Source organism: Camellia sinensis, chromosome 11 (assembly GCF_055761805.1).
Source record: "Camellia sinensis isolate YWXY chromosome 11, ASM5576180v1, whole genome shotgun sequence".
NCBI classification, from domain to species: Eukaryota; Viridiplantae; Streptophyta; class Magnoliopsida; order Ericales; family Theaceae; genus Camellia; species Camellia sinensis.
Window position 1 is genome coordinate 14,121,352 of NC_138971.1, and position 19,416 is coordinate 14,140,767.

At 35.4% G+C, this 19,416-nt stretch overlaps 1 long non-coding RNA gene across 1 annotated transcript; it reads right to left on the reverse strand.

The window, feature by feature from the left end:
* Positions 1 to 17,597: 17,597 nt before the first annotated feature.
* On the reverse strand, positions 17,598 to 18,367 carry LOC114298211 (uncharacterized). Its single transcript, XR_014343589.1, has 2 exons — positions 18,062 to 18,367; positions 17,598 to 17,932 (listed from the first exon to the last, which is right to left on the reverse strand). It is a non-coding gene; the product is annotated as an uncharacterized LOC114298211 (long non-coding RNA).
* Positions 18,368 to 19,416: the final 1,049 nt, after the last annotated feature.

The following is a 19,416-nucleotide window of genomic DNA, read 5'->3' on the forward strand; positions in this document are numbered from 1 at the left end:
ATAGTAGTGAGAGGTTAAGTGAATGGATTTTTTACTGGTGTAGCTCAATGGTGGAGTGAAAAGTGGGTGATAACATTGAACAAGAAAGATTTGTATGGGTAAGTTATTATGGAGTACCTCTAAATCTTTGGAGTGTGGATACATTTAGAAGTATAGGCTCTGTTTGGAGAGAAGTGGTGCAATTTGATGATGATACAATAAACAATGTCTGCTTTCGATACGGTAAAGTTAGAATTATCACAAAGACTATGGAGTTTGTTAACATGGTAGTGAAGTTGAACTGTAAAGGTGTTGTGAAAATCTGGATTTTACTGTGATAGTGGATTGGAAATCCGAGCGAATGTATGAATAGGTCGTCGGATAAAGAAGTATATGTAGGAGAAGAGAAGGATGATCCATTCTCCGAGATTGGTGGTGTCGGAAAGGGAGTAAGGAGGTGGTGAAAGGGAAGGAGGACATGAGAGATGAGGTAGATACTAGTGATGAGGTGGCCGAACAGAGGGAAGACATGTCACAAAGTAAGAGTATTAATGAGACTGGTAATGAAATCTGAGTATTTGAAACAAGGGTGACAAATACAAATGAGGGTGTTGGAAAACCAAATGGTGGAGAGAGTGATAGGGTAGAGAATAACATGCACATGAAGGAATCAAGGAGAAATGAAGTAAGTGGAGAGGTAGCCATTGATGACCAAATATTGACTTAAGGGTTTTTAAAAAGCCTTAATGGGTCTGAGGAGAGAAGACCCAACATTAATCTTGAGATAGTTTTAGAAGGGGCCCAAATGGAGGGTGCGGGGGTTGGGCCTAGGAATGAATTAAGTAATAGAGACATGGCCTAAGTTCAAAAGGGTATGTTTCAGCCCTAGATTAGTCTAATAAATCTATCACAAACACAAGTATAAGAAGAAGCCTATGTACCAGTTGATGGTGGAAAAATAGTGAATATAAGCATCTAGTATCAAAGAAAAAAGGGAAGGGGTGATGGAATCAAAGGAAGAAGAAAGAGAAGGTTACAGAAAAATCCAATACTTTCTGGCAGATTTCAAAGGGGTGCAGTATTTAGAGCTGCGGTCGCAGCTGTATCTCTTTCGTCGTCACAGAGCAGCCAATCTAGTAAGAGAAGGAATATGGTTCTTGAAGAAGCACAAGCTACTTTACAAATCGAAAAAAGATTGGGGATGAATTGTGAAGGTAGGGAGCAGGAGTTGATAAATAAATTAGTTGACTTGGAAAATCAAGATGCAGAGAGATTTGCAAGGAGTGAAAAATGGGGTGAGGAGGGTCAGGCCTAGCCGACCGATGAATCAAGGGTGGTATTGGCGATAAAACTAGTTCTTATGAAGATCATGTCCTGGAATGTTAGAGGATTGGGAAAGTCAGAGAAAAGAAGTAGAGTTAGGAATGTTACCAGGGAAAGAAAATTTGATGTCATGCTTATTCAAGAAACTAAAAGGAGTCAAACAGATGAGTACATTGTTAAATCCATTTGGCCATGGGAAATGATGGAGTTTTCAGTTATAGATTTTGATGGGAGTGCAAGGGGTCTATTAAGCATTTGGAATCCAGATATCTTTACAATGTCAGAGAGTTGTGGAAATAGGAATATTTTGGCTATCTCTGGTATTTGTCTTGGCTCTTTTGACTGTGTGTTCTTAAATATTTATGCTCCGAATGATGCAGTGAAAAGAGCCAGGTTATGGGAAATTATTGTCAATATTAAAGTGTCATTTTAAAGACCTTGGTGTATGGGAGGTGATTATAATGAAATCAGATTCATAGCAAAAAGAAGGAGATGCAACAAAAGAGATAGAGGGATGCAAGATTTTAACAATTATGTTGATTAATTAGAAATGATGGATGTACTAATGTTGGGTAGAAGCTATACCTGGTGTAATGTAATGAAAGGGGAAAGGTGGAGTAGAATAGACAGGTTTTTATTGGACCCTATCTAGATGGAAAAATTCAAATTTAAGTTGTGGGGTTTGCCTAGGGTTGTGTATGATCATTGTCCATTACTGCTAATGGAAGATGAGAGAAATTGGGGCCTTAGGCCATTTAGATTTATTAATACCTGGACTTTGCATCCTAATTTCAGTTCAGTTGTACAAAAATCTTGGTCTGAATCACAGATACAGGGGTGGGCTAGGTACAGAATCAAGATGAATTTGTGTAGTCTTAAAACTGAGTTGAAAAGATGGAATTTTGAAGAGTTTGGAATTGTTGAGGTTTAGTTGAAAAAAACAAAAGAGGAGCTACATGCATTTGATCTGATGGTAGAATCAAGAGTGCTGGAAACTCATGAATCAGCAACCAGAAATGAGGTTAGGAATTTGGTATGGGAGTTAAGAAAAAAGATGGATTGGATTTGGTTCTAGAAATCTAGATAAAATTGGGCTCAAAATGGAGATAGAAATACTAGGTTCTTTCATATCATGTCTAGCAAAAGGCAGAGAAGGAATTTAGTTGACTCAGTAGTAGAAGATGGTATTAGGTTTGAAGAACCTGAGCTGGTGAGAAAAGAAGTTTTGACGCTGAAGAATGGCAGTCTAGACCAAAACTAACTGGAAATTTTGTTTCAGTCAGTAGAACAAAGGTAGTAGAAGTGTTGGAACCTAAGTTTACAATGGATGAGGTGTGGGAAGCAGTAAAAGAGTGTGATGGTAACAAAGCGCTTGGCCCGGATGGATTCAATATGACTTGTATTTAGAAGTGTAAGAAGATAATGAAAGGAAATGTGTTTCAATTTGTGCAGGAGTTCTAAAAAAATAGTAAGTTGGTTAAAGGAATAACTAGTTCATTTATTACTCTCATCCCGAAGAAGGTTAGCCCTGAAGGATTGGCGGACTATAGGCCAATTTGTTGGATAGGTGTCGTATACAAAATTTTGGCCAAAATCTTATAAAAAAGATTGAAAAAGGTGCTACCAGATGTTATCAACAAAGTGCAAACAACTTTCCTTGGTGGTAGGAATATTTTCGATGGTATAATGATTACTAATGAGGTAGTGGACTGGTGGAAGAAATAAAAAACGAAGGGAGTCATTCTTAAACTTGATTTCGAGAAGGCTTATGACTCAATCAATTGGGAGTATTTGTTTTCTATGATGGACAATCTTGGGTTAGGAGAGAAGTGGCTGGGTTGGATGAAAACATGTGTTACGTCAGCGAGAGTTTCTATTTTAGTTAATGGATCACCAACGGAGGAGTTTAGTTCACAAAAAGGGTTAAGGCAAGGAGATTTGTTGCCTTCTTTCATGTTCAACATCGCAGCAGAGGGGCTTAGCATGCTATTGAAAAGAGAAAAAGAGAAAAAGAGTTGGGAATATTAAAGGGAGCCTATGTTGGGCCAGCAGGATTAAGATTATCACATCTTCAATTTGCCAATGATAAGATACTTTTCTGTGATGCAGAGTGGGCTGAGATTGTGACTGTGAAAAGGATACTTAGATGCTTTCTGAAGATAAATTTTCATAAAAGCGTGATGTGTGGAGTAGGGATTAGTGATGAAGTGGCACAAGTTTACGCGTTGAAGCTATATTGTCTATGCAAGAAATTACCTATTAAGTATTTGGGTCTACCACTTGGTGCAAATCCAAGAAGAAACAAGGCTTGGTAGCCTGTAGTGGATAAGGTTAAGTCTAAATTTGCATTTTGGAAGAGGAAGTTGTTGTCATTTGTTGGTAGGCTAACCTTGATAAATTTGTTCTTGATAGCTTACTTGGCTATTATAGTTTAGTCTTTAAATTACTTGAAGGAGTAGCAAGAGAAATTGACAAGCTAAAGGTAGTATTCCTATGGGGTAGCTCAGAGCTAAAAAGGAAGATTCACTTGGTAAGTTGGAAGGAAGTAACAAGAAGCAAAGATCAAGGTGGGTTACTATTAGATGGGTTAGTGATATGAATGACTTTTTGTTAGCTAAGTGGTGGTGGAGATATGGGGTGGAAGATAAATCACAATGGAAGAAAGTTATTATTAGCAAGTATGGAGCAGAAGGGGGAAGGTGGTTACCAATGAAGGTATTGGTTGGTAATCAATCTAATGTTTGGAGTGACATTTTAAATGTGGCAAGATCTAATATTGATTTGTTTCAGTTTTTTGTGTCAAATTTTAAGATTGAAATTAGAAACGGGAATAGGATTGAGTTCTAGAATGATTAATGGTTCATGAACCTACTGTTAAAAGAGGAGTTTCCTAGGTTGTTTAGACTATCTATGGAAAAGGAAGGCACCTTGAGCACTTTCATTCAGAGGAGGGACAGAACAGGGGATTGGAAGCTCTTATTCAAAACATCACTACAGGCCTGGAAGGAAGAGGAGGTCAGAAGGCTGCAGGAGTTGACAAGAGATATACCTAGACTTAATGTGGAAATGATGGATTCAGTAATCTGGACTACATCATCATTGGGTTTGTTCACAGTGGCATCAGTCAGAGCTTAGCATGAGGTTAACCAGGGTCCTAGACTGAAAATTCCTAGGATGTTTTGGAATAATGTGGCACCACCAAAAGCACAGTTTTTATGTTGGTTGGCATGGAGAGGGAGGGTGAAAACTACTGATCTTTTGCAGAGATTTGGGGTGTTAAGTGCCACAGTGGAGAGTTTGTGCCCCTTTTGCAAAAGTTCAAGCAAAATTTATGGAGCATATATTTTTGCTATGTCGTGAGGTGTCGAAGGTTTGGTCAAATTTGCTGCAATGGTGGGGATTTAGTTGGGCTACACCTGCTACAGTTGAAGGATTGCTGCAATGGTGGTTAGGAACAAAATTCAAAAAGGCAGTATCGAAGATTTGGAGGCTTGTGCCAGTTGCAATGTTGTGGTCAGTTTGGAGAATAAGAAATGATTGTGTATTTAATGGCTGTCAGTACAAAATGGATGAGCTTTGTGAAATAGTAAAGCTGAGAATTGGGATGTGGGTGAAGTCTATTTGAATAGTGTTCCCTACTCATTGCATGATATTGTCGAAAACTTGACCCATATTAGATTATGTTTATGAGGTGGATGGTTGGGTGTGACTAGTGATGAGAAGGTGCCTGGGATAGAAGGAACTTGGACTATTCACGCTATTTAGGATTGGGGAGCAGTAGCAGCTTAATGGCATGTTGCTTGGTGTGTTTGAGTATTGGTCTTGTTGTGGTCTGTCTCTGACCTGTTCCTTGGTTTGTTCTAGTCTATTGTAGGTGTCTTTTGATATGCTATTGGGTGGATTGATGGCTTTTATGGTTTTGATCATGATGGAATGTGCTTTTGGCTGCTGGTTGTGGTTTGCTGATGCAGTATGTTTTTGGCTGCTGTGGGGTACTGTTGGGGTTTGGTTACTCTGATTTTTTTTTTCTTTTTCCCTTTTCTTGAGTTTGTGTTGGTCTCTCACCAACTGTGTGGTGGTGCTAGCAGATGATTGAGCTCTCATCTTGGTGCCAACCTAGTTGGGATTGGGATTGAGATTGTTTGCTGTGATACTTTTTGCACTTCCCTTCTTTATTGGTGTAATCTCATATGTTATATGTGTTTTCGTCATCAATAAAATTTTCCCTTTTTTTTGTTGATAAAAAAAAATAATAATAAAAAATTCTACTATGGCCTTTTTTTTTTTTTTTTTGTATCAATAGTTAAGGTCAATGTAAAATGTTTAAATTACCAAACTTCTGCTCCTAACAAATCGTCTATTTGAAATGAAAAAAATTTAAAAAAAAAAAGGTTTAAATCTACATGGGAATTTGAACTTAAACATAAAAGTCATACCCCCTGCCCCCCCAAAAAATTAAAGGATTTGCTTTATTAAAATTAAATTTGCAGAGTGATTTAAAGCTGCATGAGAATATGATAAATATAAAAATGTATAACAAGGCACACAAAAAGAAGAATTTGCTTTGTTAAAATTAACAATAAGTCTAGAGAGCTTTCCTAATTTACTCAGAAATTTACCCATTGCTCACATGATAGGCCACCTCAATGTGGAGGTTATTTTTACTTTAAAGGAAAAAATATATATACACAATAACCTAACTTTAACATAATTCAATTAATTAAGTTATCAACCTATATTATTGATATCTAGAGAGAGAGAGAGCAAATTCATCTATATATATATATATATATATAAGTGATTATTTTTAAAACTCCCGTACATAGAGAACAAATAAATAACAATAAGTCTCACATAAATAAGTTATTACCTATTAATATGTAATCAAAATTAGGTTATCAATATAATTTTAAAAGTTTTTAAATTGTGGTTTTTAGTATTTATTTTTGTCAAATTAGTTTCTAATTTTTTTGGGGGGAAGAAATTTAAAACACAAATTCTAAAAACTCAACCAACAAAATTATATATATTTAGAGCACGTATTTATTTTATTTTATTTTTTAATTATGTGCATCTTGGTGCTACAATCTTATTAAGACATATTCTGAGAAGGACTACTTCTCTCTCTCTCTCTCTCTCTCTCTAATATAACAAATTGATAACCTAATTAATTTGAACGTGTGATTTTTTTTTTTCCTTTAAAGCCTCAACTTTGAGGTGGGCTGCTGTGTGTGCAATTGGTAAATTCTTGGATAAACTGGGGACACTCCCAAACTTATTGTAAAACAATACAACTAAACATGCACCCTACTAATGTGGATGGAGTATTTTTATGACTAATTTACCAAGAACCCATGTAGTTGTTTTTTTTTTTTGGATTGTCTAGATTTACTTGCGCACATCTCGACTAATGATTAGATAACTTATATGGTTAGGCAGAAAGCTCAATTGAATGGACAACCTTAGCCCCAATGCGAAAGACAGGATTTGAAGCAGTTCAACGTTTGGTTCCTCAGGACAGATAATAAAACTTTTTAGGATAATCAGTGTAGAACCAGTTAACAACAAACCACTGACCAATGCAACCACCAGGAAACCTAGCTTGTTTCCTGGGCTAAGATATCCTTATTCTATGTATTATGTATGATGATGGTTGGGACCTGCCCTATCCTTTAAAGCCCTAGAGCTCGAGGTCTACTTCTACATAGATACATAAAGCTTGCCTTATCACCATTTCAGAGCCAAGCCTCCTTTTCTGAGAGAGGGAAGTGGGAAAGAATTTTTTTCCTTTGGCTAGATGGAGCGGAGTAATGTGAAGGAACTCTCTTCGGTGAGAGGCCCGAGCGGTGTTAGGGAAAATATATGATTTTCTTCAAGTAAATCAATCAATGAAAATAAAAACTAATGCAGAAAAATTAAATAGACAACGACACAAGAATTTTTACGTGATTCCCTCAATGTGAGGTGTTATTCCCTAGTGGTTGTGTATGTAATTTAAATGTATAACTAAAATAAACAACAGAAAATTAAATAATTCAGAAAATAAATAAATAAATTCTGAATTAACCGCTTTTTGAAACTTTAAGTCGAGGCTTGTGTTGGACACAATTTCTTTAAAGTAGATTTTCGAGATTTACTGGCATTTACTTCCTAGGATGCAACGACTACTACTTGGATTGTAGCACTACAAAATCAAGTCTGGTGAACTAAACAATGATGTAACTCTCTTTTTCTCTTCCTATAGACTAAATGCTGGACAAATGTAGGAGTAGGAGCACAGGAAGACGAAAAAAAGAAGAAAAAGGAAGAGATGTTTGAAAAAATTGGATCCTGAATTGTTAGAATGAAAGGCTATTTATAGCCAACCATGCGCCTGTTCGGGTAGGCCTTGGTGGCTGCTCGGCCATGGCCAGAAAGTCGTGACCGGAACAGTACCGGTTTGGAAAGGAGGTGAAAATTTTGAATTTGAAATTTTGGCGCAAATTTTGAATTATTTTCCTAAGGATTTCAAAATTTTCCCACAAGAATTTATGAAAATTCAAACGAATTTTGTCCAAAAAATTAAAGCGAGGACCTGACCTGACCCACAACCCACATTATGCACCCGGCTCGACCGGCCTGTCGGACAGATGGGGGCAGTGCACGCCTGTGTGGTGGTTTTGGTCAAAGCATACTTTATCCATAGCTCCCCTCCTTTTAAAACTTGGGATGCCCCTTGGAGCTCATCCCAAGTTTGGTAAGCTAGAGTTTATATACTCATATAAACTCTCTCTTTGTGTCAACATGGGACATGCCATTTAATGAGTAAACCCACATTGTCTCTTCAACTTCCATGTTCATAAACCCGAAAATGCGCGTTGAATTTTCATTCATCCAAAAATGATTTTGAGCAACCCAATACACGATGTTATTCACTATGTGACATTAAATATAAACCCATTTTTAAATGTCAAAAATAACGCTTGGGTCCTACCTTAATTAATGCTCAATGTTAGCAAAAAATAAGATATTTACAAAGCCATTTTCTAATAACTCCCACATGAATGGAATTCACGATAACGGACATGCAATAAAATGTAAACAAAGAAAGAGTACATTAAAAAGATACACCACATCGAGATAGGTAGCTTTTGGCTTTGAACCTCCTCTAATGAAAGCCTATTGGTCGTACTGGCTAACCAGTGAACGCGATGCCTTGAACTGTTTAGCTGTTTGTGTAAGCCAAGACAATAGACTACACGTAGTGTATCCACAGATGCAGTTTGGTTCTCACGGTTGTGTTCATTTTGGCCCTGAAGAACACTTGGTAATTCATGAGTGCTTTAAAGAATTTAGCATTCTCAATTCTCATAGAACCGGCCCAGTTCATTCTCATATAGGTGACTTCTTATTAAGAGTATCCTGCCATATCTCACTTGGATGTCCAAGCTATAAGAATCATTAAAAACAAAGCTTATCTTACTAATGCTGCAGGTATCACTTTTCTTATCGTTGAAATGGGTAGGAGTAAACCTTCTTAGTGATACGTGAAGTCATCTATAATTCGGTTGTCCCTTCGAACCTAGATCTTAGGATCTCCAGTCAACTAGGTTGGGTTTCCATTATGGCGACTTCTAAGTAATAGGATTTAATCCCATTCCTCTCGATAAATGGTACACTTGCTCTCTGGATAGCCCTTTAGTCAATGGATCAACAATATTCTCTCATGACTTTACATATTCTATGGAAATTATTCCATGTGAGAGCAAATGCCGAACGATATTATGTCTCCGACAAATGTGTTGAGACTTACAATTATACATATGATTCTGTGCCCGTCCTATTGTTGCATCACTATCACAATGATTGCATATAACTGGCATAGGTTTAGGTCACATTTGAATGTCTTCTAAGAAATTACGAAGCCATTCTGCTTCTTCTCCTTTTCTATCTAATGCGATAAACTGAGATTTTATTGTCAACCTTGTTATGCATGTTTGCTTGAAGGATTTCCAAGAGACTGCAGCACCTCTCAGAGTAAAGACGTTTCACTAGTGGATTTTGAGTATTTAGTATCCAATATTCAATTTGCATCGTTGTACCCCTCGAGTATTGCTGGATATTTGGTATAACGTAAACCATAATTCTGGGTATGTCTTAGATACCTAAGTACCCTAATTATCGCTTACCAATGATTTGACCTTAGATTACTTGTGTATCTACTCAATTTGCTCACAACATAGGCTATATCTACATCAAGCTTCCGATTTCCAAGAATACTCTAATTGTGATATGCCTACACCTGTATTTTTTCACAAATGAAGACTAATGTCAACAAGTGTTTTAGCAAGACGGTCGTCATGCTTTCCAAATTTCTCTAGAATCTTTTCAACATAATGAGACTAAGATAAAGCATACCTTCAGATGTTCTAGTAATTTTTTCCCTCCTAGAATTACATCTGCTACTCCCAAATCTTTCATGTCAAACTTTTATTCAACATTTTCTTTGTGGATTTAATCATGTCATTATTGTTTCCAATAATGAGCATGTCATCCACATAAAGACAAACTATGACATAACAGTATCAAAAGTTCTTTTATTTGAACTTATCTCTTTAGTTTCCTTGCAAGGAAAAATGTGTTCGATAAACGATGTATTCCTTGACTCAATAATAGTGTTTACATAAATATCAGGATTTTCAAATCTATGTACTAAGAATTTGTATGCACTACTATTATTTGCATAACCAATGAACACACAATCAATGATTTTTGGTCCTATCTTAGTCGTTTTAGGACTAGGGAATGCCATTTTGGCCAAACACCCCCGAACTTTGAGGTAATTGTAGGTAGGTCGTCGACCTTTCCATATTTCATAAGGTGTTTGATTGATTTTTTTGTGGGGTACCCTGTTAAGGATAAAGTTAGCAGACAAAATCGCCTCCCCCCACAAGTTTTGAGGTAACCTTGAACTAATCAACATGGCATTCATCATCTCTTTAAGAGTTCGATTCTTTCTCCCAGCAACTCCATTAGACTGAGGAGAATAGGGTGCAGTGGTTTGGTGAATGACACCATCTTCAGAACAAAATTTCTCAAATTGTGCATCATACTCACCACCTCTGTCACTCCTCACTACCTTAATAGTTTTGCCAAGTTGATTTTCAACCTCAAGCTTATATTGTTTAAAAGCTTCTAAGGTTTCATCTTTATTTCGCAATAAGTAAACATAGCAATATCGAGTGCAATCATCAATAAAAGTAATAAAGTACTTTTTACCTCCTCTAGTTTGAACAAATTTTAATCACAGATATTTGTGTGAATTAAACTTAAAGGTTCAGTATTTCTTTCTACTTTATTAAATGATGCCTTAGTGAGTTTTGCCTCAATACAAATCTCACATTTATGATTAGGAACAAACTCTAAGTTTGGTAAACATTCAAAAGAAATAAGTCTACGCAAAGAATTAAAACTTACATGTCCTAATCTACCATGTCATAAAAAAGAAGACTCAACAATATAAGCAGAAGATGTGTTCTTATTATTAATAGCCAAATTGGGTACAACAGTTAGTACATTGAGCTTAAAAAGCCCATCGCTCATGTAACCTCGCCCCACATACATTCCACTCTTGGAGAGTACAACCTTGTCAGATTCAAAGACTAATCTAAACCCATTCTTGATCAACAATGACCCAAAAATCAAATTCTTGCAAATCTTCTGCACATGGAGTACATTGTTAAGAGTGAGCTCCTTTCCCGAGGTCATTTTCAGCACAATCTTTCCTTGTCCTTCCACAGTTGATGTGAAGGAGTTTCCCATAAAAAGATGTTCTCCATTTTCCACCACTTTGTAGGCTATGAGCATTATAGCAATTCTGGTTTAGACCCGACCCATTTTGTATTTCAGACTTGGGTTTCATAGTTTCGTATTGTTGTTCATATCTTGCTTCCCTTGTATTTCCTTAAATTTGGCTATGGGATTGTTGTGGTTGAGTTTGGGATAGGTTGGTTGCTTAGTTTCCAAACTTTTGTTGCCTAGAATTTTACTCCTCCGTTCGAGTGGCATTTCTTCCGCTCGAACGGGCTTTGTGGACTCTCAGTACTTCTGTAGGTCTGCAAAACTACTGGGAGTGTGCATTTTGCGCTCGAGCGTTACTTCTTGCGCTTAAGCAGAACAACTTATTATGTCTGACGCTCGAGCATCACTTCTCAAGCTCGAACAGACTGTGCGTATATCAGTTCGTAGAAAATGTCATTTTACATCACTTTTTCATATCACTCTCTCTCTAAATATTTCAAAAACCCTAGATCTAGAGTTTCTCTCTCTAAAACTCCCTTTCTCTTTATATTTTCACCTAGATCCGTTGGTTTCTCTACCCATGTGTCTTTGGGAAAAAGGTAGAGTGTCTCAAGAGCTCCATTTTGGACTGAATAAAACTCGGTTTTGGCGTCTTTGAAGTTTCTTCCTTGCTTTGCTTGTCTTCCAAACTTGAAGTAGGGACTTTTTATACTCTTCTATGAGTTTTAACTTCGTTATTTGTTGATGTGTAATGAATATTGGAATTTGGGATGATTTTCAACAAACCTAGGGTGTTGGTTTAAAATCAAAAGAGGAGTTTTCAAATATATGTGTTAAAAATGGTTATGGGAATAGAGATGAGGTTGTGCTGTGGTAAATTTGTTGATTTCGGTACTTGGGATGGATTTTGGGGAAAACGGAGTTTTGCCCTAAAATGTCTCAAATAGTTGTTTTGTTTAAATAAATGAAATTGGTATTGAGAATGTGAAGTTGAATGGGTGTTTGTGTAAATGGTGGAATTGAATATGTATTATTTCCCACTTATGGAAATTTGAATAATTCATTTGTCTTAGGGATTGTACATCTGTTTAGCAATATCTGTTTTGGCCTATCGGTGGAGGATAGCTATGATTGTTATAGAAATTACATGAGAATTAGGTGAATTGAAACTAACCTCTTATCCGTTGTCATCGAATATGACTATGTTTTTTTTAATACAATGTAAATGTATGATGTTTGGGAGAAGAAAGGGGATGTACTCCATGTTTGGAAAAAGAAAGAAGATGGACCACATTGAATTAAGTTGGCTTATGTGTCCAGGGTAAAAGTCTCGAAAACCATGCGTATACATGGGTGTCGATTCTTGCAGACGAAATTTACATAAAATGACAAATGGAAGTGTTTGTATAATGTTGTGTTGGTTATAGACCCACTGAGTTGTACCCTCAGTTTGGTTGTTTGAATGAAATGGTGAATCATCCATGAATTGATATAAAATGAATTGAGATAAAATGAATTGAGGTATAAAGTTGGGCATAGCACATTTTTGTAAAACAGTTATAAATGATTTTACCACGGGCATTGGATATGCATCTCACACTTATATCTTTGTTAAGATTCATATATTGTGCTAGATTGTTTCTATTGGGCTTTGGCTCACCCTATTTGGGAAATCCATTTTCAGGTGTTGGTGATATGCCTCTGCCAAGGCAATAGCTTGGGAGCGATCTGAGCTAAAGGCTTCTTTTTGTGTATTATGTTATTGTTTTGATTCAAGCCAAGGGTTTTACATGTATTGGATTTATATCCACTTTTGTTGTAACCAAGCATGATCTTCGAAGACGTAAGCTTTTAGGGCATATGAATATCTATTTAGCTTTCTTTCATTTTCACTACTTGTAACACCTGCTATAGATTCAGGATGGACTATTTATGAATGTATATCGCATGTGTCACCTTTTGTAAATTAAACTCTGATTAATGAAAGCATGTTGTTTTAATTATACTTCCGCTTATGAGATGAGTTTATCGTATTTATTTTGGGGCGTAACAAACATCTTCTTATTTGTACAGATATGAAGGGTTGCTCCAGTATTCACCCACTATTCCTAGGGATTGCCCACCAAATTAGCCTCAGAGACTACTGCAACAAGATTGATGTCTGCCATTCCATCGAAAAGATAAAAATCCTCGGCTATGTTTGCTTGTGGTGGCTTTTTGCTTGAACTCCCACCATCCTTGCGAACGTGACAATCCTTAGCTCAATGTCCATTTTTGCCGCACACAAAACACTTTCCTTTGAACCTCTTGTTGAACCTATTGTTCATCTTAGTAGTGGATCCTTGTTTGGGACCATTGCCATCATGCTTCCGCTTCTTGTTGTTAAATTTTGGCCCTTGTCCTTGTTCCACAGCATTTGCTTTAGTTTGCATGATATGGTTTCCTGACTTCTTGTCGGTACCATGGTTGTCCTCAATTCTGAACCACACTATCAGTTCCTCTAATTTCATTTTCTTGCGCTTATGCTTCAGATAATTCTTGAATTCTTTCCAGGATGACGGTTATTTTTCAATGATTATTGCTGCTTGGAAAGATTCACTGAGAATCATCCCTTCGGCATATATGTCATGGAGAATTAATTGGAGATCTTGAACCTGGCTAATAACCGTCTTGGAATCCATTATTTTATAATCTAGAAAATGGCCAACAACGAATTTCTTCGTACCGGCATCCTCTGTCTTATATTTCAGATCTAGAGATTCCCACAACTCTTTTGTGGTGCTTTTGACAGTATACACATTGTATAGTGTATTGTCCAAGCCATTGAGGATATAATTTCGACATAGAAAATCACCATACTTTCATGCATCGACAACAACAACCACTTGCCAGTTAGTTTCTTCCTCGTTTAGTGCCGGAGCTTTTTCATGGGTGAAGCGAGTCAAATTCAATGTAATAAGATAAAACATCATTTTTTGTTGCCATCTTTTAAAATCAGTTCTATTGAATTTTTCTGGCTTCTTCCCATGATTTACCAGTACTGCCGGAGTCATTACTGGCACAATGGGTGTGGGGGTCGGAGTAAGAATAGTCTCAATATTGTTTGTTTCAGTAGTCATTTTTCTAACGAAATTAATAATGCATCAATCGCAAATTTATACAGAATATATTTTACACACAAAATAGACAAAAAAATATTATGTAAAAAAATTCCAATGATAAATAGTAAATTACTACTATGTTATCAAAGAAATCATTAAACAGTATATTAATACTATTTAAGAAATTAAATAGTATATGACTACTATTTAATTTCTAGAAATAAATTTTTTGTCTGTCTAAAATACAAATAAAAAAAAAACACAAAATCTACTTTAAGATTGTTATTCCCCAGTGATTGTGTGTGTAATTTAAAAGTATAAGTAAAATAAACAACAAAAAATTAAATAATTCAGAAAATAAATAAATAAATTTTGAATTAACCGCTTACTGAAACTTTAGGGCTTGTGTTAGACACAATCTCCTTAAAGTAGATTTCGCCCTCATTCCGGTGCTTCGAGATTTACGGGTGTTTATTTCCCAAAATGCAATGACTACTACTTGATTTGCAGCACTATAAAATCAAATATGGCGAACCAAACAAAGTTGTAACTCTCTCTTTCTCTTCCTATAGACTATATGCTGGACAAACGTAGGAGCTTGAGCACATGAAGACGAAAAGAAGAACAAGAAGCAAGAGATGTTTGAAAAAATTGGATCTAGAATTGTTGGAAAGACAGGTTATTTATAGCCAACCATGCACTTGTTTGGGTAGGCCTTGGTGGCTGCTTGGCCAAGGCTGGAAAGTCGCGACCAGAACAGTACTGGTTCGGAAAGGAGGAGCAAAATTTGAATTTGAAATTTTGGTGCAAATTTTGAATTATTTTCATAAGGATTTCAAAATTTTCCTGCAAGAATTTGAAAAAATTCAAACGAATTTTGTCCAAAAAATTAAAGCGAAGACCCGACCCTACACCACGCACGCGTGCTCGGCCAGCGGCGGTGCACGCTTGTGCGGTGGTTTTGGTCAAAGCATACTTTGTCCATAACTTCTTTCCTTTCAAAACTTGGGGTGCCCCTTGGGGCCCATCCGAAGTATGATAAGCTAGAGTTTATATACTCATATAAACTCGCTCTTTGTTTGAATGTGAGACAAGTCATTTAATGAGTAAACCCACATTGTCTCTTCAACTTCCATGTTCACGAACACGAAAATGAGCATTGAATTCTCATTCATCCGGAAATGGTTTTGAACAACCAAATATACGATGTTATTCATTACGCGGTATTAAATATGAACCCATTTTCAAACGTCAAAAATGACGCTTAGGTCTTACCTTAATTAATGCTCAAAGTTAGTAAAAAATAAGATATTTTCAAAGCCATTTTCCAACATGATGTACATTCATGGGACCAAAATCTGATTCTACTATCAACTAAAAGTTTTCAAACAATTACAAACGAGAAATGAATAGTCTCACAAACCACTCTTAGGTGAACTTCAAATAATTATAAAAATAATCAAGAGGAAAGATCTTACCAAATAGATGAAAAAAAGTTTTCGAAATAGAGTTGAAAAAGATCCAAAATAACGAATCAAACCAGCCCACACAATAACTTGAACAAGCTGCCGCTAATTCCAAATAATCAATCACAGCACTAGCATGAACACAAGAAGCTATACTTTGAGAACAAACCCACCAAATTGACTTTTTGATCTGAAAAGCACTATCTCACCCAATTGATAATCACGGCTGCTACACTGAAGAATAACCATCAGCCGTTGCACTCTAGCAAGTATAACAATACCAATAAACTATTGTTTTATCTTGGACTTTTGATCAAAATCCTAGATATCACAAAATAGATTTTTAAATATTCATTGGGTCTCCAAAAATTAGATATATATTATAACCAACACCAAATCAAATTAAATATTTTTAATAAATCAATTGGATCCCATACTTCACTAAGAATACCCAACCAGCGGAACGTCTTCATCTGTTTCCCCTAATGCTACGCCTGGATGAATAGATGACTAAAGACTGTTCAATTTTTTTCAACATGAGGTCGTCGTTAGTAAAGGTGACAGTAGCCGAATACTGGGCATACAAGGCCCCTTCATGTTCACCTCAGTGAAGTGGCCTTGATATTTGTCAATCTCTAGTTGTAAACCCTTCCATTCGACCACTCATCAAACCTTCTATTCAACTGATAGTCAACCTTCCGAACTGACCGTGAATTGTAAATGTTCTGAACTGACCGTGCTCCCACTAAGGAAAAGCCTAAAGGGAGAAAAGGGGCTAACAGAACTGCAGACTGAAGGGTATACCACGGTCGAAGGCTCCGTTCTGAGTCTTGCTCGGCCACATGACGAACATTTTTTAAGCTAACTGCATGTCGAGTGGTTAAGCGGAGCTTATGGTCACTTGTTCCTCGCTTTGTTCCAATCCTACTATAAGCAAGCTACCTCATACCTTAATGGGACTTGTAGCTCTCTAAGGCAGGCAGCTTGCCTTTCCCTGGCTACTGGTCCCAAGGCATCACTCTTAGTAGGAGGACATCTTATTCAAGAACCGATTCTATTTGAAAAGAAGTTTGTTACCTTCTACTACCGATCTTCTCCTGCTGCTCGCTTCGCTTGTTTCATTGACCTCGCTTTCTGTAAAGAAACTAAAAAAAAGAGAATATGAACAGCAGGCAAAGACTTTTAAATGAGAGTAACCCAGACATAAAATTTAGCAAAGAAAATTTGTACATTGTGAGATTTTTGTTTCATTTAATCTCCTACAAGAAGAATTAATCAATGTGTTTGATTTAGAGTTTTAAAAAATAATTTTTTGAGTTTTTAATTTGTGTTTTTTTTCTTATTAAATTTTTTAACATTTTAATTTGTATTTTTTATTTTTTAGATCCACTTAATCTAGATACACTCAAAAGTACTAAATTTATCAAAAAAACTCTTTAAAAAAATCATTGAATAATGCAAAATACGAAAATATATTAAAAATTTTGTATTTTTTTGTATTCAATAAATTTTTGGAAGATTTTTGCACAAATTTCGTATTTTTAAAGTGCATCTAGATTAAGTGAATTTAAAAACTTAAAAAAAAAAAAAATTGATTACAATATTAAAAAATTTACTAAAAAAAAAAATGAATTGAGAACTCAAAAAACTGCTTTTAAAATCCAAGTTGAAATGGTTCTAGCCCTTATGCCGTCTAAATTGATTAAAAAGAGACTATGTTTTTGAAATTTCACTAAAAGATACAACAAATTCAATAAATTTGGGGACGAAAATGCAACAGACAATTTTGAAATCCAATTATATGCTTTAAGAGCTATGTGTGTATTTGGTTTATTTTATTTTTTAAGCTTTACGTAAAATTTTAAAAAATCCCAATTTCGATTGATTGATTGGTTTGGTGATCCAGGCACTCAGCTTTAGGTTTGGATTCAAGTCTCATAAGGTGCATTGCAACATTTCCTTTCCCCTTAGCTATAAACATATAATTATATTTTTCTACGTTTTGACAGAAATGTGAATGCTATCATTTCTAGAAGATTTGTTGGTGTCTTTGCCTCAAGTGTGACCATGTGGTGGCTGTTGCAAAGGATCTGGTGCAGAAGAATTAGCCGTTCTTTTTTCCATGAAACGGGGGATGTGGCCTCTCTTCATACCAAACTGAGAAGAAATTTCATCGGTGCTTAACCCAAGAAGCTTGGAAAGACATTTCCCCGAGGACTCAAGGTTATCTCCATATTGAATAAGAGCGCACTCATGGAGGTATGACCTCATTTCCAGTGCATCCTATAGACTCAGTCAGTCAGCCATGAAAAATCTTTAATTGGAGGTACAAGAAAAAGAGACGGTTTTAATGAATTTTGAACTATTAGAATTTTAAAGAACAGGGGATTTGGATAGCAGTAGTAAAAGAACCTTTTGTTGTTGAGTCATGTTGATTGCAGCCATATCCTCTGGTTTCATAAGCTTCACGGTGGGTACATCATCCCAACCTTCTTCTATCAGCTTTGGAAGCACCCTCTTCAAAGCTCCATTCCCCACAAAACCCTCCATTGACAAACATGCCATCCTCTATATATTTTCAGAGGGGTTTATGTGAGTTAACCCTTTTGTCCAAAAGAGTTCTGGATATACAAACAAGTTGATTGAGAATAAGCCCATCTAATCCTTATATATGCAAAAGGGAAAATCCCATGCTCCATACCTTTTCAGAAAGTGTGTATTATACGTTATAGCTATGAACATGTAATTTAAGTTAGGAAAAATTACACAGTCCTTGTAATTTATTATAAGTCAATTTAATTATTGTAACTATAATTGTATTAATAAGAATTAATCTTTTCTTAGTGACTGAGGGCTCGGTGTCTAGTTTAAAATGGTCTTTTCCTTTTGAATAGATCATTTTGTTCTTGATATTTATGTCTAGTTTTTTAATGGATGTAATTAATTTAATTTAATTGACGCAAAGCGAAAAGTTTAAAAGAATAATTTATACAATTAAAACTACAAAAACTAAATTGACATAAATAAGATGATTCCACTAAATTAAGTTAGTCAAAAAAGTAGTTAAAAAAATTATATACACTAGTTATTCATGTTTTTTTAATATAATTAAAAAAAATATATTTTCAAATGTATTCATTTTTTTTTACCTCAAAAAAAGTTAATAATTTACTAAGAAGACAAATTCTAAATGAAACCTAAATTGGAAAAAATAAAACATCATGTGTTCTCATTCAAGTTCACATATTTATGATAATCATTTCAATATATCATAGTGTAAATGTCCTTATGACAACTGAATATAAATTCGTTGTTGATATTTGAAATTTGAAATATTCACACCTTGTGTAACTATGCATAATTTTTGAAATGTATCACAGAGGAGAAGACGTTGATATTGGTCTCGTTTGAGAATAAGTTATTTTATTTAATTTTTTGATTATTTTAATTTGATTAAAAAAGTTGTATTTGAAATGATAATTGAATTTTTTTATTTTTATTTTAGTTGATTTAATAATTGTGAAAAAATAAATAAAATAATTAAAAATCAAATATAATATTTTATCTTATTAATTATTTTAACACATTTTAACCAAATATGCTCCAACAAAACAAGCCATTGTATAATAAGATTTTCATGTGACAATGAGAGGAGACAATGGCACTGGAGAGTTATTGTGTGTTTCTCACTCCAATAATATATGCCTCATCTTTTCCCCACAACGCATTTCACTTTGCTTTGCATATCTCCACTTGCAACACAATTC